General features: G+C 45.2%; 1 long non-coding RNA gene across 1 annotated transcript in view; it reads right to left on the bottom strand.

The window, feature by feature from the left end:
* The window catches only part of LOC115655558, a 74,913-nt gene extending 53,226 nt beyond the window's left edge, over positions 1 to 21,687 (bottom strand). Inside the window, exon 1 of the long non-coding RNA XR_004001412.1 lies at positions 21,332 to 21,687. This is a non-coding gene — a long non-coding RNA (uncharacterized LOC115655558). The remainder of the gene's footprint in view (positions 1 to 21,331) is intronic.
* Positions 21,688 to 22,953: the final 1,266 nt, after the last annotated feature.

Raw genomic sequence — 22,953 nt, 5'->3', positions numbered from 1 at the left:
GACCTACCCAAAGGAAATGATGACCAGGAAGGGGAGAGATGAGGGCAGCAACAAATATGAAAATGCAAACCATACCCATGTAGTTAGTTAGATGCTACATATGTAATGTAGTTGTAGCTGTGCCAGTCCCAGATATTAGAGACACAAGGTGGGAGAGGTAATATCTTTTATTGGACCAACTACTGCTGGTGAGAGATAAGCTTTCAAGCAAAACAGAGTTGCTCCTCTCCTGTGTGTATGTGTATATATATATATATGTTTATTTACATAAATAACATAAGCTACATATGTTAAATATGAAGCTTGTAAGAACATGGTGAAAATTTACCTTGCTATAGATCAGGGGTCGGCAACTTTTCAGAAGTGCTGTGCCGAGTCTTTGTTTATTCACTCTCATTTAAGCTTTTGCGTGCCGGTCATACATTTTAACATTTTTAGAAGGTCTCTTTCTATAAGTCTATAATATAGAACTAAACCATTGTTGTATGTAAAGTAAATAAGGTTTTTAAAATGTTTAAGAAGCTTCATTTAAAATTAAATTAAAATGCAGAGCCCCCCTGTCATAAACAGATAGCTAAGGGTTAATGTCTCTTTCACCTGAAACACCTGACCAGAGAACCAATCAGGAAACCGGATTTTTTCAACTTTGGGTGGAGGGAAGTTTGTGTAAGAGGTCTTTGGTCTGCCTGCCTGCTTCTCTGAGCTTTGGAGAAGTACTTTCTACTTTCTAGTCTTCTGTTTCTAAGAGTAAGGACAAAGAGATCAGATAGTAAGTTATATGGTTTCTTTTCTTTGGTATTTGCATGAATATAAGTGCTGGAAATGCTTTGATTTGTATTCTTTTTGAATAAGGCTGTTTATTCAATATTCTTTTAAGCAATTGACCCTGTGTTGTATCATCTTAATACAGAGAGAACATTTGTATTTTTTCTTTCTTTTTTATATAAAGTTTTCTTTTAAGACCTGTTGGAGTTTTTCTTTACTTCAGGGAAATTAAGTCTGTACTCACCAGGGAATTGGTGGGAGGAAGAAATCAGGGGAAAGCTGTGTGTTGGATTGCTAGCCTGATTTTGCATTTCCTCTGGGTGAAGAGGAAAGTGCTTTTGTTCCAGGATTGGGAACGGAGAGGGGGACTCACTCTGCGTAGTTTCACAGAGCTTGTGTCTGTGTATCTCTCCAGGAGCACCTGGAGGGGGGAAGGGAATCAGGATTATTTCCCTTTGTTGTGAGACTCAAGGGATTTGGGTCTTGTGGTCCCCAGGGAAGGTTTTTTCAGGGGGACCAGAGTGCCCCAAAACACTCTAATTTTTTGGGTGGTGGCAGCAGTACCAGGTCCAAGCTGGTAACTAAGCTTGGAGGTTTTCATGCTAACCCCCAAATTTTGGACGCTAAGGTCCAGAATCTGGGAATAAGGTTATAACATGGTGTGCAGCGGCGGGATATAGACAGAATCCAGAAGCCAGTAGGAATATTATATTTTTCTTTGCTAAGGGCTTTTTAGCAGAGAGAAACAGTTTGGTTTTAAAAGGGAACCAGAGAGAATTTTTTTTTCTGCTCTCTCTAGCAGTTTGTGGTTTGCATATTAAGCGAGAAGACTGTTAAGGGTCTTTTGTCATGCAATAGCCCTCCCATTAGGTGGCAAGTACCAGCACTTATATGCATGCAAATTAAGTGGTTTTTCTGGTTTCCCTTCATTGAACATTAGCTAGAGAGAGAAAGGGAAAAAAGCACTGTTGCTAGGCAGACTCCAGGAGGGAACAGAGCCTGCAGTTCAAAAGAGAAACACCGGAGGGCACCCCAACACAAGAAAACAGGAACCATGTCTACCAGGACAAAAATGGAGGCCGAAGACCAATTCAAAGAAGCTGAACACAGGCGAGAGATGGAAAAACACAAACAGGAACTAGAAATAAAACAAAAAGAGATGGAGATAAAAGAAAAGGAAGAAAGCCTCAAACTGGCAGCCTTCCAAAGAGAACAGGCAGCCCAAGAGGCAGCACACAAAAGAAAACTAGAAGAAGAAGAGGTGGCCCACCGCCGAGAAATGGAAAAGCACCAAAAAGAAATGGAAAAACAACAAAAAGAGAATGAAGAGAAGGAAAAACAGAGAAAACATGAACTGGAGATGGCAAAAGCTGGGCTGCATGTGCCAGCCAACCCTAACAACCCGGCGCCAATTATTGCTCCACAGCACAGGAAATTTCCCACCTACAAGGCAGGTGATGACACCGAGGCCTTCTTGGAAAATTTTGAAAGAGCCTGTCTTGGGTACAGCATCCCCGAAGACCAGTACATGGTAGAATTAAGGCCACACCTCAGTGGACCTTTAGCAGAGGTGGCAGCTGAAATGCCCAAGCCGCAAATGAATGACTATAAACTTTTTCAAACCAAGGCCAGATACAGGATGGGGATAACCCCAGATCATGCCCGTCGGCGCTTCAGAACCCAAAAATGGAAACCAGAGGTGTCATTTCCCAAACACGCCTACTACATTGCAAAAAACTATGAGGCCTGGTTAACAGGAAACAACATTCAAACCTTGGAAGAAGTGAACCTCCTCATACAAATGGAGCAGTTCTTGGATGGTGTTCCTGAAGACATCACACGGTACATACAAGATAGAAATCCCAAAACTATCGCTGAGGCGGGGGAAATTGGAGCCAAATGGATGGAACTGGCAGAAAGCAAAAAAGCTACTGTCAAGGGGAACGATTACCCCAGGGGGCACACAGACCATAAACCCTACAACCGAGGACAGCCAAAGACCCTACATACCACCCAAGTAAAGCCACAAATACCCTACTCTTCAACCTCACCAGTCTCCAGTAACTCACCTCGGCCCAGTGACCCATCAGATGGAAGATGCTTTAAGTGTAATGAACTGGGACATATCAAGGCCAACTGTCCCAAGAACACCATGCGAGTGCAATTCATTACACCACCATCACCCCAAAGATCCCCAGGCCCAGATGCCTCTCAAATACCCTTGGAGCGAAGGGAAAATTTGAGAGTGGGCGGAAAGAAGGTTACTGCGTGGAGAGACACGGGGGCACAAGTGTCAGCTATCCACCAATCCTTCGTTGACCCCAAATTCATCAACCCAAAGGCCAAAGTTACAATTTACCCCTTCATGTCACAAGCTGTAGACTTGCCTACAGCTCAACTGCCTGTCCAGTACAAAGGCTGGTCAGGAATGTGGACTTTTGCAGTCTATGACAATTATCCTATCCCCATGCTACTGGGGGAAGACTTGGCCAACCAGGTAAGGCGGGCCAAGAGAGTGGGAATGGTTACCCGTAGCCAAACCAGGCAAGCTTCCAGACCCATTCCTGTTCCTGAGCCGTCCACAGAGGCCCCGTCTGTGTTACCAGAGACCCAGACAGAGGTAGTGGACCCGGATTCCATGCCTACCACTGAAACAGCCACAGCATCTCCAGTCCCAGGCCCGGAACTGGAACAGCAACCAGCACCAGCAAGTGCAACCACATCTTCAAACTCAACGCCAGAGGGCGCCAGCAAGCCAGAACTGGCAGAAGCAAAAGACAGCCATACCCAAAAGGCTCAGCCAGAGCCTGAAATACCCTCAGGTGCACCAGCGGAGAGCGGTTCACCAGCAACGGAAACAACCCCATCACCTACATCACTTCCAGAGGGACCAAGCCCAAGTCCACAGTCTGAGGAAAAACTGGTGACCCCAGCCTCAAGGGAACAGTTCCAGGCTGAGCAGGAAGCAGATGACAGCCTTCAGAAAGCGTGGGCGGCAGCACGGAGCACCCCACCGCCTCTCAGCTCTTCAAATCGATCCCGGTTTGTTATAGACCAAGGACTTTTATACAAGGAAATTCTTTCTGGTGGACACCGGGAAGAATGGCAGCCGCAAAAACAGTTGGTGGTCCCAACTAAGTACCGGGAGAAGCTCTTAAGCTTAGCCCATGATCATCCCAGTGGCCATGCTGGGGTGAACAGAACCAAGGACCGGTTGGGGAAGTCCTTCCACTGGGAGGGGATGGGCAAGGATGTTGCCAAGTATGTCCGGTCTTGTGAGGTATGCCAAAGAGTAGGTAAGCCTCAAGACCAGGTCAAGGCCCCTCTCCAGCCACTCCCCATAATTGAGGTCCCATTTCAGCGAGTAGCTGTGGATATTCTGGGCCCTTTCCCAAAAAAGACGCCCAGAGGAAAGCAGTACGTACTGACTTTAGTGGACTTTGCTACCCGATGGCCAGAAGCAGTAGCTCTAGGCAACACCAGGGCTAACACTGTGTGCCTGGCCCTAACAGACATCTTTGTCAGGGTAGGTTGGCCGCTGACATCCTTACAGATTCAGGGTCTAATTTCCTGGCAGGGACCATGGAAAAACTGTGGGAAACTCATGGGGTGAATCACTTAGTTGCCACCCCGTACCACCATCAAACCAATGGCCTGGTGGAAAGGTTCAATGGAACTTTGGGGGCCATGATAAGAAAATTCATCAACGAATTCTCCAATAATTGGGACCTAGTGTTGCAGCAGTTGCTGTTTGCCTACAGGGCTGTACCACATCCCAGTTTAGGGTTTTCACCATTTGAACTTGTGTATGGTCACGAGGTTAAGGGGCCATTACAGTTGGTGAAGCAGCAATGGGAGGGGTTTACGCCTTCTCCAGAAACTAACATTCTGGACTTTGTAAGCAACCTACAAAGCACCCTCCGACACTCTTTAGCCCTTGCTAGAGAGAACCTAAAGGATGCTCAAGAAGAGCAAAAGGCCTGGTATGACAGACATGCCAGAGAACGTTCCTTCAAGGTAGGAGACCAGGTTATGGTCTTGAAGGCGCAACAGGCCCATAAGATGGAAGCATCATGGGAAGGGCCATTCACGGTCCAAGAGCGCCTGGGAGCTGTGAACTACCTCATAGCATTTCCCAATTCCTCACTAAAGCCTAAAGTGTACCATGTTAATTCTCTCAAGCCTTTCTATTCCAGAGACTTACAGGTTTGTCAGTTTACAGTCCAGGGAGATGATGCTGAGTGGCCTGACGGTGTCTACTACGACGGAAAAAAAGACGGTGGCGTGGAAGAGGTGAACCTCTCAACCACCCTGGAACGTCTGCAGCGGCAACAAATCAAGGAGCTGTGCACTAGCTTCGCCCCATTGTTCTCAGCCACCCCAGGACGGACTGAACGGGCATACCACTCCATTGATACAGGTAATGCTCACCCAATCAGAACCCCACCCTACCGGGTGTCTCCTCATGCCCAAGCTGCTATAGAACGGGAGATCCAGAACATGCTACAGATGGGTATAATCCGCCCATCTACCAGTGCATGGGCATCTCCAGTGGTTCTGGTACCCAAACCAGATGGGGAAATACGCTTTTGCGTGGACTACCGTAAGCTAAATGCTGTAACTCGTCCGGACAACTATCCGATGCCACGTACTGATGAGCTATTGGAAAAGTTGGGACGTGCCCAGTTCATCTCTACAATAGACTTAACCAAGGGGTACTGGCAAGTACCGCTAGATGAACCTGCCAAGGAGAGGTCAGCATTCGTCACCCATGCGGGGGTGTATGAATTCAATGTCCTTCCTTTCGGCCTTCGAAATGCACCCGCCACCTTCCAGAGGCTGGTAGACGGTCTACTAGCTGGACTGGGAGAATTTGCAGTTGCCTACCTCGATGATGTGGCCATTTTTTCAGACTCCTGGCCCGAACACCTACTACACCTAAAAAAGGTCTTTGAGCGCATCAGGCAGGCAGGACTAACTGTTAAGGCCAAAAAGTGTCAAATAGGCCAAAACAGAGTGACTTACCTGGGGCACCAGGTGGGTCGAGGAACCATAAACCCCCTACAGGCCAAGGTGGATGCTATCCAAAAGTGGCCTGTCCCAAGGTCAAAGAAACAGGTCCAATCCTTCTTAGGCTTGGCCGGATACTACAGGCGATTTGTACCACACTACAGCCAAATCGCTGCCCCATTGACCGACCTAACCAAAAAGACCCAGCCAAATGCCGTTAAGTGGACTAATGAGTGTCAAAAAGCCTTTACCCAGCTTAAGGCAACGCTCATGTCTGACCCTGTACTCAGGGCCCTGGATTTTGACAAACCATTCCTAGTAACCACAGATGCATCTGAGCGTGGTATAGGAGCAGTGCTCATGCAGGAAGCAACAGATCACAACTTCCATCCTGTCGTGTTTCTCAGCAAGAAACTGTCTGAGAGGGAAAGTCACTGGTCAGTCAGTGAAAAGGAATGCTATGCCATTGTGTACGCCCTGGAAAAGCTACGCCCATATGTTTGGGGACGGCGGTTCCAACTACAAACTGACCATGCTGCACTAAAGTGGCTTCATACTGCCAAGGGGAACAACAAGAAACTTCTTCGTTGGAGTTTAGCTCTCCAAGATTTTGATTTTGAAATTCAACATATCACAGGAGCTTCTAACAAAGTTGCTGATGCACTCTCCCGTGAAAGTTTCCCAGAATCCAGTAGTTAAAAAGTGTTCTTAAAATCTAAAGTCTGTTAGTTATATACTTAGTAGTATATGTAAAGGTGCATGTGTTGTATTAATCTGTTTATTTTCAAGTTCTAGAAGAAATTGCCGCCAGTGAGCTTCCCCACTGTCTGCAATTTGGGGGGCGTGTCATAAACAGATAGCTAAGGGTTAATGTCTCTTTCACCTGAAACACCTGACCAGAGAACCAATCAGGAAACCGGATTTTTTTCAACTTTGGGTGGAGGGAAGTTTGTGTAAGAGGTCTTTGGTCTGCCTGCCTGCTTCTCTGAGCTTTGGAGAAGTACTTTCTACTTTCTAGTCTTCTGTTTCTAAGAGTAAGGACAAAGAGATCAGATAGTAAGTTATATGGTTTCTTTTCTTTGGTATTTGCATGAATATAAGTGCTGGAAATGCTTTGATTTGTATTCTTTTGAATAAGGCTGTTTATTCAATATTCTTTTAAGCAATTGACCCTGTGTTGTATCATCTTAATACAGAGAGAACATTTGTATTTTTTCTTTCTTTTTTATATAAAGTTTTCTTTTAAGACCTGTTGGAGTTTTTCTTTACTTCAGGGAAATTAAGTCTGTACTCACCAGGGAATTGGTGGGAGGAAGAAATCAGGGGAAAGCTGTGTGTTGGATTGCTAGCCTGATTTTGCATTTCCTCTGGGTGAAGAGGAAAGTGCTTTTGTTCCAGGATTGGGAACGGAGAGGGGGACTCACTCTGCGTAGTTTCACAGAGCTTGTGTCTGTGTATCTCTCCAGGAGCACCTGGAGGGGGGAAGGGAATCAGGATTATTTCCCTTTGTTGTGAGACTCAAGGGATTTGGGTCTTGTGGTCCCCAGGGAAGGTTTTTCAGGGGGACCAGAGTGCCCCAAAACACTCTAATTTTTTGGGTGGTGGCAGCAGTACCAGGTCCAAGCTGGTAACTAAGCTTGGAGGTTTTCATGCTAACCCCCAAATTTTGGACGCTAAGGTCCAGAATCTGGGAATAAGGTTATAACACCCCCGGACCGGTGGCCAAGACCTGTGCAGTATGAGTGCCACTGAAAGCCAGCTCATGTACCACCTTTGGCTTGCATGCCATAGGTTGCCTACCCCTGCTATATATCAACCTGTGGATTCATTTGGATCTAAATTTTATAGGTCCCCATCTTTATAATAAGCTGAACTGCCTCCCCATTAACTTCAGAAAAGTTTACATTCAGATCTGAAATGTGTGTCTCCAGCCTGTCCCTATGATATTCATTCTGAAACTAATTGAAGGAGTCTGACAGCATCGGTCAGATAAGATGGCTAATGTTCTTTTAACAACCTAAAATGTCTTTAAAATGTGAAAATATTCTGTGTAGGGATGACTCAGAAGTTACCATCCTTGCCAACTTGGAAAGCCCTAGGACGTTTGCTTCAAATGGTATCTGGGTAACAAATGTATAGGTCACATTTACATACACAGTTCCATACATAATGAGATTAAAGGTCACAGCTCCTCAGAAAAAAGCCCAGTTAATACTGCTATATAAAAACTGTCTGTTGTCCACAAATAGAAAATTCGCATTCCACAGGGGTTTCATTAGATGAATGGAGCTGTCTGTATCTGCCACAATAGCAAGAAGAGCTGCTTGTTTATTTTTTCCTCTCTTTATTAGAAATTTTTACCATGCTTAACTGTTGCAGCTGGGCACCTTCTATTCCATATGGCTGGAAGTTGAAGTCAGACAAATTCAGACTGGAAATGAGTCCCGGCCCACCCCTTCTGCCTGAGGCCCCGCACCTCCCACCCCTGCCCCCTTGAAGCCCAGAAACCTCTTCCCCCCTACCCCCCATGGCCATCAACCTCCACTCCAGCCCAGGGTCATTGTAGCACCTTCAGGTCCAGAGCACCGGTTGGGCAGTGCACAGGCTCCCTCCCCGCCCCCGGAGCGCCAGGTGGCCCCAGCCCCAGATGACTTCCTAGAAGAGGACCAGCCTGCCTGGGCTAGGGCCAACTAGAAGCAGGAGGGGGCCTCAGGGCAGAACATGTGCAAGGCCACACAGGGCTGTTTGGGGAGGAGGCACAGCTTCCCCAGCCTATTATATGCACCACCCATGCAAAATTGGATGTATTTCTATCAGATCTGCTCTAGAAATTATTTGGGGAAGTTCTATGGCTGGTGTTATACGGGGGGGATCAGACAATGGTCCCTTCTGCCTTGAAATCTATGAATCTCTGAATCACACAGAAGACTGAGGAAGGTATTGACTTAAAGTAGCCACTGGTGCATCCCCAAAATACAGGACATCCCCACCCTAGACAACATAAGCCTTTTCCCACCTGCATTGGCCCCACCTGTGTGCGCCCACTTCCACCTGCATCAGCACATTTGCATGAACCCACTCCTACCTACGTGAGCCCATCTCCACCTGCATGGGCCTACCTGTGCCTGTCTCATTCCACACAGGCACCGCTCTCACCTCCATCCCGATTGGTGTCCTCCTGTGTCCATAGGCCCCTCCTGTCTTCTCTCATTTCCACTGGACAAAGCCATAGCTGGTGCTAAGTCCCTACCTGATAGACACAGTGCTCCACAAAATTAGAAATAGCCTCATAAGGGATAATTAAGGGCCAGATCCAAAGTCCACTGAAGTCCACAGGAGTCTTTCCATTGTCTTCAAAGGACTTTGGATCAGATCCTAAAAATGTCGGACCTGATCCTGCACGCCTTACCCAGGGAAAGCTCTCATTGACATCTATGAGTTTCATAAGGAGTGGAGGCATGGGCCTTTAAATAGCTGTGGCATCGCTTGGCTAAGAAAGGAACATGATAATCGTTTGTTTTAAAGGTGTCAACACCAAAGACACAGAGGATTTATAGACAGTATAATTAGTAATAGGAAGACCCTAAGAAAGGGAAAATTTACACTGCATATCAGTTTAAGCTTCCTGACAGTGGGCTCTGGTGGTCTGAGGAATAGTCTCCCTAGGCAAGGGTGGTAGTGGGGTATTTGAAGGGGACTTTTGAAACTAGACTGGAAAACCAACTAATAAACATACAATGGAGATGAAGTCTATACTAATAGGGAGATGGACTGGATGAGCTAATAGGGTTTTTCCATCTGTAGATTATATTTTTCCAAACCGAGCAATCATTTGAGTCATCCCGCCCAGCCATCCCACAAAATGTATGTCCTGTGTGTAAATTGTACACAAGTTCATTACTCTGGATGGAAACTAGTTGTGCGTGAAAATGCTGAGAGCATCACTGAATTTCATCACAAAATATTTGTTGCTGTTTTTTCTAGGCCATTTTGGGGCAAATTTTATTTCCATACATATTTATATATGAAAGTAACACACACACACACACACTCTTGAAATGTTGCATGCATGAAAATTGATATCTATCCAGATGAATTATATTCTTATATTCAACTTTTAAAAACACCAGTTTATTTAAATTTTAAAAAGTAAGACTTTTGCAGAGAATGGATCATTTAATTAAACTTTTGGAAACATCCTACTGGGGCAAGGCCCCATGAGTTTATACTGCACCTGCTCGGGGCTCTGGGGCTGTTACCTCACTACAAATAATAGACTAGAAACTGACTTTAAACAGTAGCGAAACTGATACTTTCAAGTCACTTTCACAGTATTGCCAACCCCCAAATGTTAATAAATCATGAATCAGACTCACCAAAAATCATGAGATTGGCTTTAAAATCATGACATTATGTAAAAATAATTGATTTGGTGTTCTTTTTATTCTGCTTTTTGAGCCTCTAGGGTGCACTGGGGTCAGTCACATTTTGAAGCTTTCTCCACAGCCACAAGGGCTAGAGACTTCATTTATCTTTAAGAATGAAGGCTGAAATCATCACATATCACTTGATTCCAGGAGCTGGGGCTTTAAGGAAAACAATTATCATGAGACTCATGACAAAATCATGAGAGTTGGCAACACGGCTTTCACTTCTATTTAAAGGCTAGTTACTTTTCAGAAGTCTCTTAAACACAACACTACAGTGATCGAGTTGCAGTTCTCACGGGAGAATATTTAAAACCAAACATCAAGAAAATTCAACATTTTAAAATTGAGAAAAAAATTGAGACTTCTGAGGTATATCTGGGCCACTGCAGGCAGGAATGGAATATAAACAGACACCAGAGTTCTGGGCAGCTCTTCCCCTTGAAAGAAAGTTGGAGGGTCAAATCTTCTAGCTCTTAATTGCCATCAGCACCTCCACTCATAGATATTAACATGTGTTCAATAACTATACACTGTGACAAAGTTCCTCCTCTACCCTGGTGGGTCCTCCACTTATTGGCAGATTTGCTCGCCTCACAGATTCAACCTGTGGATCAGGAAACAGCCCAGAGACCTTCCCCTCTGATAGAAGCCACAGTCCAGGTCAATTCCTCCTGTGTCTGATCAGGAGTTGGGAGGTTTGGGGCGAACCTGGGCCCACCCTCTACTCCAGGTTCCAGCCCAGGGCCCTGTGGACTGCAGCTCTCTAGAGTGCCTCCTGGTACAGTTGTACAACAGCTACAACTCCCTGGGCTACTTCCCCATGGCCTCCTCCTAGCACCTTCTTTATCCTCACCACAGGACCTTCCTCCTGGTATCTGATAACACTTGTACTTCTCAGTCCTCCAGCAGTATTGCTACTCACTCTCAGCTTCTTGCATACATCTTGCTCCCAGTTCCTTGCACACACTTCCTCTCCTCTGGCTCCCCTTTGGGGTGACTAGAGTGAGCCCTTTTATAGCATCAGAGGGGCCTTAATTAGAGTCAGGTGGTTAACAGCCTCACCTGACTCTTAGCAGGTTAATTGGAGTCGGGTGTTCTCGTTAGCCTGGAGCAGGCCCTGCTCTGGTCACTCAGGCTATGGCTACACTTGAAATTTCAAAGCACTGCCGCGGCAGCGCTCCCGCTTTGAAGTGTGAGTGTAGTCGGAGCGCCAGCGCTGGGAGAGAGCTCTCCCAGCGCTGCATGTAAACCACATCCCTTACGAGTGTAGCTTGCAGTGCTGGGAGCCGCGCTCCCAGCGCTGCAACACTGATTACACTGAGGCTTTACAGTGCTGTATCTTGCAGCGCTCAGGGGGGTGTTTTTTCACACTGGAGGTGTAAAGCGCTGTAAAGCGCCAGTGTAGCCATGGCCTCAGGGAACAGAAAACTGCTTATCCAGTGGCCAGTATATCTCCCTTCGATTACTCTGCTGTTCCCAACTGGCTTGGGTCTATCACAACACTTCATACTTAAATATCTGAGCCATTTTATACACATTGGTTCAGGGACTACATTTTCTGGCATGTTCTGAACCGTATTGAGCGCACAGATGGTGCTCAGCGAATAATACAAATCATGACAATAATCAACTTTATCGACTTTGTGGATGCAATTTCTATTCTGGAATTGGCCTGGATACAGCTGAAAACCTAAGAATTTGAGGCATAAACACATCTGATACTCATATGACACTTTCTCATTCCTTCCTGTTTTCAAACTCAGAAATAGTTTTCAGTTAAAATGTAAAATTACACAGCAGCCATTGCTCTACAGCCCAGCCTGAGGCAAAATTGCAACCCCTTGGCGGTTAGGTGATCTTCTCTCATCTGACTCTCATTCTCTCTCTTTCTTTCTTCATCCTTTCTGACGTCTGTGCTGCTTTGTCAGCATGACGTCCTTCGCAACTGCCTGGGACCATTTGCTGGAGTCTCAGAGAACTGGCCTCCTTTGCTCCCATCTATCAGAGCCCTCTTTTTTTTTCAGCATGCAGCAGAGAGATAGGTTGGTTCAGTGGATAGAGAGCTAGTGCTGAGACACCTGGGTTCTACTTCTTCCATGGACTTTCGGTATGACCTCAAGCCAGTACTTTAGGGACAGAGTTTCAAAGCCTTTTAGGCACCCAAAGATGCAGCTGGGCATCTAGTGGGGTTTACAAAGTGCCCAACCTTCTAGGTATTTTTGAAAATCCCACTAGGTGCCTAAATACCTCACTAAATGCCTATCATAACCTTAGTCCCAGATTTGGACCTTAGCGTCCAAAATATGGGGGTTAGCATGAAAACCTCCAAGCTTAGTTACCAGCTTGGACCTGGTACTTGCTGCCACCACCCAAAAAATTAGAGTGTTTTGGGGCACTCTGGTCCCCCTGAAAAACCTTCCCTGGGGACCCCAAGACCCAAATCCCTTGAGTCTCACAACAAAGGGAAATAATCCTTTTTCCCTTCCCCCCTCCAGGTGCTCCTGGAGAGATACACAGACACAAGCTCTGTGAATCCAAACAGAGCGACTCCCCCTCTCCGTTCCCAGTCCTGGAAACCAAAAGCACTTTCCTATTCCCCCAGAGGGAATGCAAAATCAGGCTAGCAAATCCAACACACACACAGATCTCCCCCTGATTTCTTCCTCCCACCAATTCCCTGGTGAGTACAGACTCAATTTCCCTGAAGTAAAGAAAACTCCAACAGGTCTTAAAAGAAAGCTTTATATAAAAAGAAAGAAAAAATACATACAAATGGTCTCTCTGTATTAAGGTGACAAAATACAGGGTCGATTGCTTAAAAGAATATTGAATAAACAGCCTTATTCAAAAAGAATACAAATCAAAGCACTCCAGCACTTATATTCATGCAAATACCAAAGAAAAGAAACCATATAACTTACTATCTGATCTCTTTGTCCTTACTTTAGAAACAGAAGACTAGAAAGTAGAAACTACTTCTCCAAAGCTCAGAGACAGCAGGCAGACAGACAAAAGACCTCAGACACCAACTTCCCTCCACCCAAAGTTGAAAAAATCCGGTTTCCTGATTGGTCCTCTGGTCAGGTGCTTCAGGTGAAAGAGACATTAACCCTTAGCTATCTGTTTATGACAATGCCTCACTGCTCCATCTGTACAATGGGGATAACAGCACTGCTCTACCTCACAAAGGGGCTGTGAGGAGAAATAGGTGGGACATTGTGAGGTACTCAGATACCATGGTGATGAGGCTGCATAAGTACCACAGGTAGAGTAGGAACCTCTCTACGCCACTGCTATCCCTTCCCTAGGTTTTGGCCCCTTCTTTTCACCAATGGCCCTCAAACCTCCCTCTTTTTTGAATGTAACCTTGTCTCTGAGGGCTTAGCTGTATTTCTTCTGAGTCCCCTCTGTTTTCTCTTCAACACCCCCAACCCTCTGCAGAGAGATTCCTGTTTTACAGGCTCATCTAAGGACTGACTTCCTGATCCTTAATTTAATTATCACCCCTTTCTTATCTTAATCACCCTGCCTCTGTTTGTAAACAAAACACTGCCCCAGGCCCACCTCTCTTCTGCACAACTCACATTCCAGACTAATGTTGTGCTGTAGTTAAGGGCTCTGCCTGGGAGCACACCTCCAGTATGAAACTTGGAGGGGGAGAGGGCAGGACTCTCCCCCGCCCAACCCAGTGCCCAACCTAAATGGCGCTCCTACATAAAAGCCGATGTTGATGGCACTCTATCGACATAGCTTCTGCCCCTCATGGGGGGCTGGAGTAGTTAAGCCATTGTCGATACAGAGAGGCTACTTTAGAGAGCTCACAGTGCTGCAGCTGCGCCGCTTGTAATTAAGAATTCAGTGTCCCCTGCAAAATCAGATACTTTGAAAAATAAATCCACCCAGGGCCCATTGGCATAAGGATGTATTTCCTTTGGGTGCGACTCATGTCCGTATTGCCCAAGTGGCCAACCAATAGTCAGAGCCTTGCAGGGTTGTTTCCGTTAGGATGAGAAATTGGTGTTCTGAGTCAGGCATATTATTGGTCTGAGCTTGTTTACTTACAAAAATGTCCACAAAGTCCTGTTTCCCTGAACACAGTAGAAACCAATAACAGCAGGCAGTTTCCTTGCTCAGAAATCTCTGCCAGTCCAGCAAGTTCTATGCCAAAGAACCTCTGAGTCTCTGCTTTTCCTCAGGGTCACACTCACAACTGCTTCTGTTGGCTTTCTCTGTCTCCATCACACACTGTCTGCAATCAAAGTCCTCGCCCCTCTGTTTGCAACCTGAGAAACCCCGGGTCCACACAAGTTAGCTCTGAGCTGCCAAGCAGTTTAATATACAGTACCTTCCTTCTTAACTTGTGCACATTTGATTTTAAACATTAACTTTAATAAAAATGTTAAATCTCTTTTTACTACATCAAGGGAACTGATTGTGCTTTTTGTTGAGCCTGGAAGAGAGTTCTTGTCACACCACTGGCTCTAATGAGGTCTGAGAATACAGCTGGATCTAAGGTGCACCTGCTGGCATTCATTAACACCTTTCAGCATAACACTATTAAATAGTAAGCAAATACTGTACCATGGCACTGATTTTCCCTCAGTGTTTCCTACCTTTAGCACATAGACAGCAACAAAAATATTTATACCACACTGAAGTAGACATTTGCTTTTCAGTGATGCCCCAGGTTGCTCTGTTAACATCTGGGGCCAATTTCCTACACTGACTCACACAAATTCTATTGTTACTGCTACATTCCTTCCTGACCCTACTGAACTTCTCTTGCTTCCTCCCTTCATGGGTCAAGTGAGGTCAGGGGCGGCTCTAGACATTTTGCCGTCCCAAGCAGGGCGGCATGCCGCGGGAGGCGCTCTGCCAGGAGGTCCACCGGAGCCGCGGGACCAGCGGACCCTCTGCAGGCACACCTGTGGGAGGTCCACTGGAGCCGTCTGCCGCCCTCCCCGTGACCAGCAGAGCACCCCCGCAGCATGCCGCCCCAAGCACGTGCTTGGCTTGCTGGGGTCTGGAGCCTCCCCTATGTGAGGTGATTGCTGCTTTCCATTAAATTTGGCAAGCCAGGCTCGGTGGACATTACTCTATGCTCCATTTTGTGACACAGTCATTCCTTTCATATTGAAGCTAATTTAGCATCATAAAAACCGCATGACTTTAAAATACGCTGTGTTTGTTTTTCAGATTTACTGGGAAAGCAAACAGCAGCCTCAACTCTCAGCAGAGGCCAGTGATCTAGGAGGCCATCAGCTTTGGGGGGCCTACTTTGAGGCATCTTAAAGCAGTCCGATTCTTGGGGAGAGACGAGGCTGTCCTCAGCTCTTTCTGAAAATCAGGCCCCGTTTAGGTGTCCCAAACAGGGCAGCCAATAATTGAGGATCTCAAATCATGGGTCGTTGCTGAAAGTTTGGGACAGCAAGACTTACCACTGTGTCAGGGAGTGACTTGAAAAATCCCCAGCATTCGGAATGCAGAGACTTTAATCCAAACTGTATTAACATTTGAAATGTTCACAAATGGTGGTGGGGCATACCCCAAACACACCCCTCCTAAAAATTGTAATGTACATTTATTATTTTAAGGCCTCTTGTGTCTTTTGTTCTTTGTGCAACATTTGTAATGTAAAGAAACCACACTGGCACCGTGGAATTCAAATCACTGTTTACTAAACATTTAACAGGTAAGGCCTAGCTACAGTGCTTTCTGAAACATGGAAGTTAGTGGGGGCCATTAGAGGGCTCACAAGCTGTTTAAAGGGATACTTAAATATTCCCGTCCACTACAGGGCCATATATTAATTCAGTCAAAATCATGCACACCTTCCATATTTCAGGGTTTAGGGGCACTAGAAGGAGACCTTTCAGGTACTCCTATGCAACACTAAAGCAGAATATGGCCATTATGTTTTACCATATCACTTTATAGGTACATTAGAAAACATGTTTTCCCCTCTCATTCTTCATCACCACTATTGACTCTTATTTCTGGTTAGTAGCTGCTGTTTCCCATGGATCCACCTCCCCACCCTCCTTCCTTGCCCCTACCTCGCTTATCTCATTTCTTTCTTGTACAGTTCCCTTTCTCTCACCTCCCTAACTTTGATAGAAATGAGCCTGCAGGTTTATGAGACTCTTCTTTTTAAAAAACACAGCATCCTCCTATAAACCGTGTTTTCTCACCTTCTTTAAAAGTCTCTTTTGTTGCTGTTTGACCATTAGTGTAAAGAAAAAGAATATTCCAATGGGTTTTCACTGAACTGATCATCCCTCTGTCTAGATCAGGGGTAGGCAACCTATGGCACACGTGCCAAATGCGGCACTCAAGTTGATTTTCAGTGGCACTCAAACTGCCCAGGTCCTGGTCACTGGTCCGGAGGGGCTCTGCATTTTAATTTAATTTTTAATGAAGCTACTTAAACATTTTTAAAACTTTATTTACTTTTCCTACAACAATAGTTTAGTTATATATTATAGACTTATAGAAAGAGACCTTCTAAAAATGTTTAAATGTATTACTGGCACGCGAAACCTTAAATGAGAGAAGATTCGGCACAGCACTGCTGAAAGGTTGCCGACCCCTGCTTTACACCTACACACAGTGGGTGTAAAGCAATTATTCAGTCAGAATTCTCCATTCACTCATGCCAGTGGTAGCCTTTGCACAGGTATAAATGACAACACAAGGCCCAGAGGAGGGGAGAAAGAATCAGTTCCCAGGAGTGCAATGAAATAGAAAGAACGGACTTAAATTGATTGCTGGCATCCCCTAATTTTGGAGGTAGAGTGTTTAGATGGACTAATCATGCTAGGCAGAGCCACACAGAATAGTTGTACGTAACAAGATGTTCTTTGTAGCTAAACTGCAGACAAACAACTCGGTGGAACTGCAGTCTGGATTTGCTGCTGTGCTTTCTGTCTCTCTTCAAGGTAGTTCCATGGCTGCAACACAACATAAGAGGTCAATTCCTCGAACCTTCCCCCTCCACAGCACAGATCTGACCTAGTCCTATGACTATTGTCCTAAACTTACTGCTGCTGTTTAACTTTGCAGCTGACCTCAGGATATTCCAATATAACAGTTTTCAAGCAAATGCAAGCAGACAAGGTAGCTCAGCTCTGAGGCAACATGCTGGAATTTAGAGAATGCACAGCAGATGCTAAGAAGTACCCGCAGCACCTTGGAGCATCTCAACCTTTGTATCTGTCTCTGGCAAACACAAACCATCACACTTTGGTACAAGGGAAGAACACGAGCTCCAATTCTTTTGTATGTGCTACAAGAGTTAACACCCTTTATGGAGTTAAAGGGGTCAAGGCACAAGAGGACATTGCAGAAGGTGAAAGGATTTTTGTTTGTTTGTTTGTCTTTGCTCTGCCTGTGCTACCTTGGCTTGTGTGTGAGTATGTGAGCCAGACAGGTATAATCCCATATTACAAGGAATCAGCCTCCATGTGAGGTTTAAGCATCTGACTCTGGCTGCTGCCAAAAAGAGAGATTAGGCTGAAAATGTTGCAGCATGAAAGACAACCATTGAAGCCAGTATCAGAGCCTTCTCCCCCCCGCCCCTGGCCTCACAATGAGAGGCAAAGCCCAGCAGCCTGGCACTGCGGTTCAGCAAATGAAGAGAAAAGCAGTTAAAGCTTCATTGGAATGAAACAGGACCCAGATAACAACAAGAGGCAGATCTTATTTGGAGCCGGGGGGCAAAGTGTAGTTTGAATGGGGCTATCCTCTTGAAACGCACAGCAGTTTATAACACTTGCACATCTTCCTGTAACTGAATCGGTCTTCTTCCACTGTTTGGCTGACATATACCATAAGAACCAGGTTTATTCTAGGCAGATTGCTGCCTGAGAAAAGTCAGTTTCCTTCACAGGCCTTAAGAAAGGGAAATCTTTCCACTAAAGCTAGAGATCCTGGATGTAGGGGTTTATTCTACAGTAAAAGACTTGAAATGTATATTTTGGCTGTATGAACAAAACCGACATGAAAAATCATCACTAGGAACTTGATCCTAGTTATTCAATTCCTGCACTTCTGACAGGGATAGGAAGCAGGGTTGAAATTTGCTTTAAAGCCACGTTTGTGCTCCCCGGATTCTGAGTTCATGCTGAAGGTCTGGCCCATGAATGGTGTAAACTAGAACATCCTTCAGGCTGCTCTAAATTATTCTCTGCTTCTCAGGTCCACTATAGGCTCAAGGAAGCAGAAAACTGCCTAAGTGCACTGCATTCTAGGCATGGACCCCAAGCTGGGTTTGATGCCAGCTCTGCCCTGGTTAGGAAGGGCCCCTTCACAGGGAGTATCCACAGGCAACTGGCTCCACCCCCATTAAGGCCTCTTTATGCTGCTCTGGCCTTGTAAAGGTGCGTGGTAAGCAAGATATCTTCCCTTTAAATATGGTGTAAATCTTGTTATAGGGCAGATCATCCTGAGAAGGTGAGCACATCTTCAGTTGTGTCCCAGGTCACTGTAATCTCTGAATTAATACACTAAGAGGCAGTATTGAGGTAAAGAACCAGCAGCTTTACTGAAATGCTTCTCACAGCTTCAAGTTTCTATGGAATGAAACACCAAAATGTCCTGTCCTAGCATCTGTAAAACCTGTAGCAGAATTGACCAATATTGCACCTGGCCCCGTGTCCTGCATCTAAAGCTATGTCTGTGGGAGCTTACAGAAGAGGTGACGTGGGGGGAAGGGGCATGCGAGGTCACATTCACACACACTCCCCCTAATTTGCTGCTTGGCTTGTACTGAGCATGTTCATGTGGACTGAGCATGCCCAGTAATACCGCTGAAGCCGACTGCCCTCATTCTGACTCCCCACTATCCTATCAACAAGCCTGGGTAGTCTTTGCTTTACAGTAAGATTACTAACATGCAATAGTTATCTCATTGTAACACCTTAGTGGAGACAAGATGCTGTCAGTTTACCACAAGGAAAACTAGAAGAGGGCAGTGCTATACCCTCTGCTGTGGATGACCTCTCCTAGTTTACCTCATGGAAAACTGATGGTATCTTGCTTCCCTCTGGGCTTTACAGCAAGATAGTTGAGACCTGTTAGTTATCATGCTATAAAAAGCATACCTTTTTCATTAGCAGTGAAGACACACCCTAAGTGTAGCCTCTACTAGAGAAATTGTTTCTGACACAAGCTCATGGTCAGCCTGTGCCCCAAGGGGGTGTGTGTGATTGCCATTGTGATCTTTATCCAAGCTAGTGCACAACACAGTGGGTGTCCATAAGAATCATTGTAAATCATTCACAATGCTGGGAGTCATCAATGGATTATGTTATCTTCCGAGGCTGCTATAATGATTAGAATGGTAATCATGTCTAAATTCTTATCTAGACCTAGTTAACAATCTGGGCTACATGACTGTATAGTTCGGTTTGTCAACTAAGATGACAATAAAGCAATTTCCTATTTAGCTCTGAGTTCATTCACTTTTATGCTGATCCTGAATAATGGTGCCTAACTGTCCCTTGTTACGCGTACAATGCTCAACTGGGACTGAGATTGAGCTGAGTCCATCAAACTTGTTGAACCTGTGGACCAGAATCTCTGGGCCAGAATCCGGTCTCAGCCATCACAATGTAAATCTGAAATAACTCCATTAAAGTCACAAGCCTTAGTTTCTCTGTGCCACCGGTGCTGTGCAGAGACAGATATTAATTGCAGCCTTCTGCCAGGGGTTTTTTTTTTTTAATCTTTTGGAGCACAATGCTTTCTAAAATGTAGATCAAGACTTGGTTTTGTTAAAACACATTCAAACCTTTAACATGAAAAAGCGTTCCCAGTTTGCCAATCAGATAATAAGTTTAATTCTTATATCACACTTTATTTGTAGCTCACAGTGTAGTTAGTGGTTGCTGCTTATCTAACAGGAGAAACATGAGAAAGGTGAAACTAGAGTTTAAAACAATAAAAACCTGCATGTCACCAACAACCTGCCAGTGAATCATATTCTTGCAGTCAAGTTCCCCTCCTCGGAAGGTAATTTGCAACAGGAATATAACCACACCCCTGGTTGGCAAAATGATGGTCTAAGAAAACATCAAGCAGATCAAATACCAGAATGGTAATGGTAAAGGTTATTGACCTAGCAGGCATGAATCTGTTTGCATCTGTGATTGTGATTCTTGAGGTTTTAAAGGGACACATGTCAAATTTGGCCCTAGACAATTTCTAAAAACAGGCTTTTACAAAACTTAAGACAAATAGAAATGTTAATGTTTTTTAAATGTCCAGCAAAAACTTAACAAAGAATAAACCTCCCCCTGCAGCATTTGCAACCAAACATTACAACAAGATGTTAGTACATCAGGACTGATGAGAGAGAAATTGACTAGAAACAGAAAGTGAAATTGACTAGTCTATTTTCATTGCCCAAGTGGGAAGAGATGCAGAAAGCAAAGAAGGAGCATAAATACATAGTTAAAAATAAATTAGGTGTTCTTTGTACTATATGTAAGGACATTGATTTTAGTAATATATCATTATTAATTATTTTAACATGATATTGTACCTTTAAACTCTGCACCAACAGCAGTTAAAAGAGGAAACCCTTCCTATTACAAAAAGCATTAGGTTTTCTAAAGAGGACAAAGGATGGAGGATAGGAAAATGAAATACTGAACTAGTCTTATAAGGGAAATGTCATCTAGTCCAGGGGTTTTCAAACTCTGGGTCGCGGCTCCACAGGGTTAGCACTGGCGGATTGGAGACACTATGTTTACCAGTGAGAAGCAGTGTGGGCTAAGCCGCCATTTCCTGCAGCTCCCATTAGCAGGGAATGGCGAACCGTGGCCACTGAGAGCTGAGATCTGTGGACGCCGCAGGTAAACAAAGTGTCTCTGGTCCACCAGTGGCTAACCCTGCGGAGCCGCATCCCAGAGTTTGAAAACCTCTGTTCTAGTCCAGTCCAGTGGCGGATTTAGAGTTAGTGGGGCCCTGTGCTCAGCTTCATTTTTGAGGTCCCCCCACGGGACCCAGTCAAGAAAAAGAACATTCTCTCTTATCTTCATCGCCCCCTGTTTTTCATTCTTTTTTTCTTCATCCTCCTCCTATATTATAAGTAATAGGAAATAAATGAAAAAAAAGTGGGCTACCTTGATTGTTTTTGTAGCCTGTGGGCTCTGTGCCGGTTCCAGTGGCCAACCCCTTCCCCCACGCTCCCCCATGGGCTGCACCCAGCTGCCGCTCATCAGGCAGCGGTAAGCGGCGCAAACACAGGCTGGAGGAGCAGGGGGCAGCCAAGCTGCCAGAGGCCGGAGAGAGGCGGCAGTTTCCCCTTCAAACCATCACTTCTCTCTGGCTGGCTGTGCGGCTGCCCTGTGCTCCTCCTGAGTCCTCCAGCCCATGTTCACAGTGCTCCTGCCACCCACACCTCCCACCTGCTCCTCTGAGGCTGTGCCTGAGCCTCCCTCCCTGCTCTCCTGTTCGCACAGCTTCTACCCCCCCGCAGTCTCCCATCCCCCCCATGGAGGTGACAGAACTGACTGTTGGGTAACACATTATTTATATGTACAGTTGCTGCTGGGTGTTTCTTAATTGATAAGAAAACGACATCTTATCTGCAACTTGGGTGAGAAGCTCTGAAGCTACAACAGTCACTGGCCACTGCTCTTATCACATCGGAGACATCTGTGACTGTGTGTATGAATTTACTATAAAAACACATCAAATCTGCAGCTTCAGAATGAGACAGCAGATTGTGAAGAAATTAAATAACCCACACACCCCTATGGAAAGTGGAATGGAGTCTTCCATTTTCTCCAAAGGGGCAGGGAGAGAAACGTTGGCTATGCCAAGATTATGAATCATCCCTTCTCTATTAACCAATTGCTTCCTCTAATGGGCTTCCTCATGAGGGCCTGTGGTTTTGATACAGGTGTCTGTTGATACAAAGAGCAGCCACGCTTCCCAGAAAATGATTGTCACCTCATTCCGAGCTTCAGCCTGTGGGCAGATCCGAATATATAGTAATCCCCTTTCCCCTTCCTTGCAGTTTTGGTCAAGAAAATATCAATAAACGGGGAGAGGGGGATGTAAGGTGGGCAGGGGTTGGAGGAGTACTAATAGAAAATGGTGGGGGACAGATTTTATACAATGAGCCAGAAGGGACTTCAGCTTCAGGGGAGAGCATGCTAAGCTCACTGTTGCATGGTACCACTTCAAGGGAAGGGAGATTGTGCCATTATCAGTCTATGCTAAGGAAAAAATCAGATGGGTTAAAACTGCTATCAGTCAAGGCCATATAGGTCCCTGCTGTATCCCTATTGTATTTGATGGAGTCACATCTGGAATAAATTTAGAATATAAATGATTTGTAAAATAGGAGACATTCATCCCTGGTATTATTCTTTATGGGTGTGCCTAAGATATATGGCTGTGAATATAAGAACATCTCTCTTCCTTAGCGCAGGTGAGAGCTGCTTAATGTGTGACTTCAGAACTCACTCATCCTGCGAAATGAATGGACGGCTTTTATAATCCTAGAAGCAGAGGGTTGGACTAAGCCCTGTGTTACACTGAATGAATACTTCCCTGCGTGCATCCCTTTCTTCTGTATTTAAACTTTCATGCTAGCTTTTGTAGCTGAAAAGAAACACCTCTGAACGTGAACTGAACCATGATGGGAAACTCCTGATGGAGAGCCTGAATAGCAAGAAAGGTATGAAACAGTAAGTTCCAGCCCAACTGAAGTATTAACTCTGAAGTATTAACTAAT

Source organism: Gopherus evgoodei, chromosome 7, assembly GCF_007399415.2.
Source record: "Gopherus evgoodei ecotype Sinaloan lineage chromosome 7, rGopEvg1_v1.p, whole genome shotgun sequence".
Lineage (NCBI taxonomy): Eukaryota > Metazoa > Chordata > Testudines > Testudinidae > Gopherus > Gopherus evgoodei.
This window is presented reverse-complemented; position numbering and strand designations above follow the sequence as displayed.